Source organism: Tupaia chinensis, unplaced genomic scaffold (genome assembly GCF_000334495.1).
Source record: "Tupaia chinensis unplaced genomic scaffold, TupChi_1.0 Scaffold000046_3, whole genome shotgun sequence".
Taxonomy (NCBI): Eukaryota; Metazoa; Chordata; class Mammalia; order Scandentia; family Tupaiidae; genus Tupaia; species Tupaia belangeri.
Genome location: NW_006159504.1, coordinates 3,164,020 through 3,171,237, shown reverse-complemented (window position 1 = coordinate 3,171,237; position 7,218 = coordinate 3,164,020). Strand labels below are relative to the sequence as shown.

At 36.3% G+C, this 7,218-nt stretch overlaps 1 protein-coding gene and 1 pseudogene across 1 annotated transcript in view; one reads left to right on the top strand and one right to left on the bottom strand.

The window, feature by feature from the left end:
- The window catches only part of LOC102489146 (short-chain dehydrogenase/reductase family 16C member 6), a 33,384-nt gene that overhangs the window by 7,889 nt on the left and 18,277 nt on the right, over positions 1 to 7,218 (bottom strand). The window lies entirely within an intron of this gene.
- Positions 6 to 1,191, top strand: LOC102502726 (obg-like ATPase 1 pseudogene; annotated as a pseudogene).

Sequence of the window (7,218 nt, the reverse complement as noted above, 5' to 3'; positions counted from 1 at the left end):
CACCCCCAATCATTGGAAGATTTGGAACCTCACTGAAAATTGGTATTGTGGGATTGCCAAATGTTGGGAAATCTACCTTCTTCAATGTATTAACTAATAGTCAGGCGTCAGCAGAAAACTTCCCATTCTGTACAACTGATCCTAATGAGAGCAGAGTACCTGTGTCAGACGAAAGGTTTGACTTTCTTTGCCAGTATCACAAACCAGCAAGCAAAACCCTGCCTTTCTAAATGTAGTGGATATTGCTGGCCTTGTGAAGGGAGCTCACAATGGGCAAGGCCTGGGAAATGCCTTTCTATCCCATATTAGTGCCTGTGATGGGATCTTTCATCTAACACGTGCTTTTGAAGACGATGATATCACACATGTTGAAGGAAGTGTAGATCCTATTCGAGATATAGAAATAATACATGAAGAGCTCCAGCTTAATGATGAGGAAGTGACTGGGCCCATAATAGATAAGCTAGAAAAGGTGGCTGTGAGAGGAGTAGATAAAAAACTAAAGCTTGAATATGACATAATGTGCAAAGTCAAATCCTGGGTTATAGATCAAAAGAAACCTGTTCACTTCTATCATGATTGAAATGACAAAGAGATTGAAGTTTTGAATAAACACTTATTTTTGACTTCAAAACCAATGGTCTACCTGGTTAATCTTTCTGAAAAAGATTATATTAGGAAGAAAAACAAATGGTTGATAAAAATTAAAGAGTGGGTAGACAAGTATGACCCAGGTGCCTTGGTCATTCCTTTTAGTGGGGCCTTGGAACTCAAATTGCAAGAATTGAGTGCTGAGGAGAGACAGAAGTATCTGGAAGCAAACATGACACAAAGGGCTTTGCCAAAGATCATTAAGGCTGGGTTTGCAGCACTCCAACTAGAATACTTTTTCACTGCAGACCCAGATGAAGTGCGTGCGTGGACCATCAGGAAAGTGACAAAGTCTCCCCAAGCTGCAGGGAAGATTCACACAGATTTTGAAAAGGGATTCATTATGGCTGAAGTAATGAAATATGAAGATTTTAAAGAGAAGGGTTCTGAAAATGCAGTCAAGGCTGCTGGAAAATACAGACAACAAGGCAGAAATTATATTGTCGAAGATGGAGATATTATCTTCTTCAAATTTAATACACCTCAACATCCGAAGAAGAAATAGATTTTAGTTGTTGCTCCGATAAATGTACACCTCCAAAAGGCATTTTTTTTTGTAATTAAAATTTCTGAACACTGAAGGGACAAATAAAGTTGAGGGGATGAGAATCTTCTACAAACAAATTATTTTTGTTTGTTTTAAATTAAAATACTATATACCTCCAATGAAATGCAAGTTCACTAAATGTGAACAGCTTTGCTTTTCACGTGATTAAGACCCTACTCCAAATTGTAGAAGCTTTTCAGGAACCATATTACTCTCATGACACTTCATTAATCTCCATCATGTATGCCAAGTCTGACACATTTGACAGTGAGGACAATGTGGCTTGCTCCTTTTTGAATCTACAGATAATGCATGTTTTACAGTACTCCAGATGTCGACACTCAATAAAACATTTGATAAAACAAAACAAAAAAATTCTACAAATAGATCTACCATATGATCCAGCAATCCCATTCCTTGGTATCTACCCAAAGGACAGAAGAATTCTTCATTGGAAAAGTGCTTGCATGCACATCGATGTTTATTACGGCACTATTCATGATTGCTAAGTCATGGAACCAACCCAAATGCTCCCGTATGGAGGAATGCATTGAAAAACTGTGGCACATATACTCTATGGAATATTACTCAGCCATAAAAACCAACAAAACTCTGGCTTTTGACAGAAAGTAGAAGAATATGGAAGATTTACTGCTGAGTGAGGCAAGCCAGGATATGAAGGAGAGACATTGTATGTCCCCACTTAATATATACCGCGTGTCCACACTCTATGACTGAAACTGATTGACTAAAGGATATATAAACACAATAAATGGGTTTAAATACCAGATATAGTCTGTGGGGGAGAGTAGGGCCTGAGGAATTGACATTTAGAAGAAAAAATAGGGAAGCAAAGCATTAATGGGACAAAGAAATGTAGTATTATATATTTTGATCAACGGAACTGGGGAGAAATGTTCACATATTGAAATGCTCACATTGTAAGCTAAATAATGCGATTGAATGTATATACAAAAAGAAATAAATTTTAAAAAGACTGGGCTATTCTTTGTTTTATTGTTGAATCATTAAGAATTCTTTATGTATTCTGAATACCGGTCTCTTTTCAGCCATAGGATTTGCCACAATTTTCTCTAATATTTTTGAACCGTATTTTCACTTTATTGATGTCTTTAAAGTGCAAAAGTTTTTAATTCTGATCAATTCATCTACTGTTGTTGCTTATCATCTAATAAACCATTGCCTAATGAAAGGTCATAAAAATTTATACTCTTTTTCTTTCAACATTTTATAATTTTATCCCTTACATTTAGGTTTTTAGTCCATTTGAGTTAATTTTTGGTAACTAGAGTGTGGCTTCATCCTTTTGCATATGGCTATCCAGTTGTCCCAGCACTTTTGCTGAAAGACGATTACTTTCGCTGAATTGTCTTGGCACCCTGTTGAAAATCAATGAAGCTATATGCAAGAGCTTATTTCTGGACTCTCAATCTTACACCATCCTTATGCCAGTGTTACACTATCTTGATTAGTGTGGCTTAGTAATAAGTTTTGAAAGTGTGATTCAGTCCAAATTTCTTGGTTTTCAAGATCTTGGCTTTCCAGGACACTTGAATTTCTACATAAAATTTAGAATCAGCTTGTCAATTTCTGCAGAAAGGGCAGCTAAGGAGGAATCTGATAGAAATATATTTAATAAGTAGATCAATTTGAGAAGCATTGGTATCTTAACAATATTATCTTTCAATCTGTGAATGTGGGATTTCTTTCTATTTTTTAGACTCCTTCAATCTTCTTAAAATGTTTTATAATTTTCATAGTGTAAGTTTTGTACTTTTTTGTTAAATTTAGTTCTAAATATTTTATTATTTTTGATCCTATTGGAAATGCAATTTTTTTACAATTTCATTTTGTTTTCTTTTTTCAATACAAGTATATAGAAATACAGGCCAGCAGATGGCATAGAAGTTATGTAGCTGGAGTCCCACATGGCCAGCTGTGGTTCAAGTTCTGGACCTAGTGGCTTGAAACTCATGCCAGGCACGTGTGTGTGCATGCCCAAGATCCCAGAGGTTAATGAGAAGGGATCGTGGCATGGCCATCCACTCTGGAGGGTGATTTCTCACTTTACCGTTCAACTGTCTCTGTCCCTGTCCCTCTCTCACTTTCCCCAGTGAACACAGGCATCCTCGGGCAAAAACCTCTACAAAAAAAAAGTTAAGTATATAGAAATACAATTAATTTGTGTATATTGATTTTGTACATTGATTATGGAACCTCGCTGAGTTTATTTCTTAGATATAGTATATAGATATTGTAGTTGTATATGTATATAGTAGTTGTATGTGTGTATATACATTTTTTAGTTTTTTTAATTTATTATTTTTGTTGACAGATTTTTGCTAGAGAGACAGAGAAAGAACGATAGAAAGTGCGAATTTACCCCACGGCGGGATGGCCAAACCACAATCCCTTCTCCTCAGTTGTCCTCTTGGGATTTTGGGCATGCATGCATGCACAAGTGCCTGGCATAACTATTAAGGATGCGAACTGCAGTCAACTACGTGGAAAGTCTAGTGATGGAACCATTGTGCCATCTGCTGCTCCCTTTATTTTTTATTTTTCTGAGAGGAGTTTGTCTGGCTTTGGTATCAGGGTAGTTCTGCACTCACAAAGTGAATTGGGGAATGTTTGGTTAAATTCTCCAAGAAGCTATCTGGACCTGAGCTATTCTTCATGAGACTTTTTTTTTTTTTTTTTTTTTTAATATTACTCATTTAAGTAATTAAGTCTATCCAATTTTCTTATTCTTGAGATAGTTTTGTTAATTTGTGTCTCTCAAGAAATTTTTCATCTATGTTATCTAGTTCATTGGTGGGTGATTATCCGAGTCTTTTATTGATTTATTTTTTATTTTGTTAGTTAGCAAAATGTTTGGCCTGTCTTGGATAATGTTCTATGTGTGCTTGAGAAAAATATGCATTCTGCTTTTGTGGGTGGAGTGTTCTATATACAGATAGATAGAATATTAGGTTTACTTAATTATAGTGTTCTATGCCTTTTTGATCACAAGAGCATCCTTTTAATAGGTTTTAAAACTACTGATTTGGAGTTTTTTTCCAGTGATTCTTTTTTTCTGGGGGGGAACATATAATATGCATTTTAACCTATCAGAATCTACTTCAGATTTGTACTACCTTTATTCCAGTAACATATATAAATTTTACTCCTATATAGTTGTATTATCTCTCATACTTTTATGCTGTAATTGTCATATACATTGTGTGTATATATGATAAAAAAGATAATATATTCTTATAGTTACTACTTTGTACATTTTACGTTTTAAAGAAGCTGAATAAATAAAGAACAAGTATATCTGCACAGAATTTGTTATATCAACCTTCTCAATTTCTGGTTCTCTTTATCTTTTCTATGGATCTGAGTTACCACCTGGTGTCATTTTCTTACTCCAATACAGCTTTGTTGGCACCCACCTTCTTTAGACTCTTATTGTGAAAAGACTGCATTTCTATATGTTATAAGCCCATGTTATTATGTATATAATGTTTATGCAAATTGGATTTATAATCAATACAAAGAAGAAAGGACAAAAATATCCATTTATCTTGTCTTTTAATATTTACTACTTTACTGGCACTCTTTTTTAAATGTAGAATCAAATTACTCTGGTGTCACTTGCTTTCACGAAGAACTTCATTTAGTATTTCTTGTATAGTGTGATGCTAGCAACAAAATCTCTGTTTTTGATTTGCCTTTAGTTTTTGAAAGATAGTTTTGCTGCCTATGAGAGTCTTTTGCTGACAATTTTTTTCTTTCAGACCTGTCAATCTGTCTTTCTACTGCCATTTGGCCTCATTGCTTCTATTGGGAAGTCAACTATTAGTTACATTTGGGTTCACTTATACCTGATGAGACTATTTTTTTTTTTCTCTTGCTGCTTTCAAGATACCTTGGTTTTATTTTTTATTTTTTTATTTTTTAAATTTTGACTATTATGTGTCTGTGTGTGGAATCACTGTGGTTATCTTACTTGGAGCCCATTGATTTTTCAATGTGCAAATTAATGTTTTTCAGCAAATTTAGAAAGTTTTTAACCATTTTCTTGGAATTTTTTTCTCTTTCTTTTTTTTTTTTAATTTTTGGAGACGTTTTTGCTATAGGGCGCGTGTGCTCACCAGACAGAGAGAGACAGAGAGACAGAAAGCGAGAAATCACCCCGCACGGGGGATGGCTACGCCGCAATCCCTTCTCCTCCATTCTCCTCTCGGGGTCTTGGGCACACACGCACATGCGCCTGGTGTTGAGTTTTAAGCCGCTGGGTCTGGGACTCGAACCACGGTCACTACGTGGGAGTCCAGCGACATAGCCATTATGCTAACTGCTGGTCCCTTGGAATTTTTTTCTGTAACCTTTCCTGTATTTCTTTTTCCATTACTCTCCTCACATGTATGTTTATGTGTTTAGTGGTGTCCCAGAGGTCTCAAAGGCTGTGAATCATTTTTCCTCATTTTGTTTTCTTTTTTTTCTTCTGATGGCATAATTTCTATTCACTGACTTTTTTTTTTTTTTTCTATAGGGCACGTGCACTTGCCAGAAAGACAGAAAGAGACAGAGAGATAGAAAGCGAGAAATCATCCCCCAGGGGGATGGTCACACTGCAATCCCTCTCTGCCATTCTCTTCTCAGGATCTTGGACATGCACATACACGCACCCAGTGTGAGTTTAAGCCACTGGGTCTGGGACTCAAATGTGATCGACTACAAGGGAGTCCAGCGGCATACCATTACTCTAACTGCTGGTCCCTCTACTCATTGACCTTCAAGTTCACTCACTTTTCTTTAGCTAGTTCAAATCTACTACTGTGTTGCTCAAGAGAATTTTTCTTTTAAGAAGTTTTCTTTCCCACTCCCAAATTTACATTTGATTGTTTCTTTACATGTTATTGAGATTTACGAGACATTATCATCACACTTTGTTTTAATTTTTTAATGATGGATTCCTTTAGATTTTAGAATCTCAAGGATATCAGAATGAAATATCAGTTATTAGATTCTTTTAGCAATATTTCTTCAGAGTTTTTGCTTTAAAATCCAAAAAAGAGTTTTTTAAATTTTCTTTGAAAATATTTGTAATAGCTCTTAGAAATTTGTTTGCTAAGTCAAACATCTGGGCCCATTTAAAGTAATTTCTGTTGCCTGTATTTCTTACTATGTATGGGTCACACTTTCCTGTTCCTTTGCATAGCTCTTATTTTTTTTGGTATAAAAATGAACATTTTGGATGATACATCTTAGTAACTCTGTGTAATACTCTTTTGTGGGGCTTTGGTTATTATTGTTTGTTTATTTCGTGACTTGGCTGGACTAGTGCAGTCAAGTTTATCTTCTACTGTCAGCGTGTAGCTTTGGCATAATTTCTTAGACATGTAGTCTTGGACATCCACACAGTCTTCTTGACTGTCAGGGATGACCATGATTTTAGTCAGGAAATCTCTGTCTTCTTCCCTGATCTCCTGGTTAAGTTTCTGGCTGGTCTGCTACTACTAATGTCACAACCAGCTCTTACCTTCCACAATTTATTAGCTGCATGTGCTACTCTTTTTGAGAGCATTCTGATTTATGGTCATACCTAATTGAAGGCAGGTCAGAGGGCAAAAGCAGAGAGATGCTTGTCTTCACCGCTGGCTTTGACCCTTACCTTACAGAACCGCTGTCATATCGAACTGAAGATAGGTGTGATAAGAAAACCAAACAAAACAAGTTGAGGTGGCTGCTCCACCACAACTGTTCCTATCAATAAGGATGTGAAGCTTGTGTGTGTATGTGTGTGGGGGTTGTAGGAAGAACTAGTGTTAGAACTAGTGGCAAGAACTAGTGCTGCCATCTAGCTGCTGCCATCACCCAGTGTGAGTTCCACAGCCCAGAGCCTGGCAGGATGGGATCTGCTGATATTAACTGTCTGATAAATCTATCAAAGCAGGTCTTCTGCCTTAGGGAGCTGTGGGAGATGAGACCTGTCCTTTGGCTGACGAACC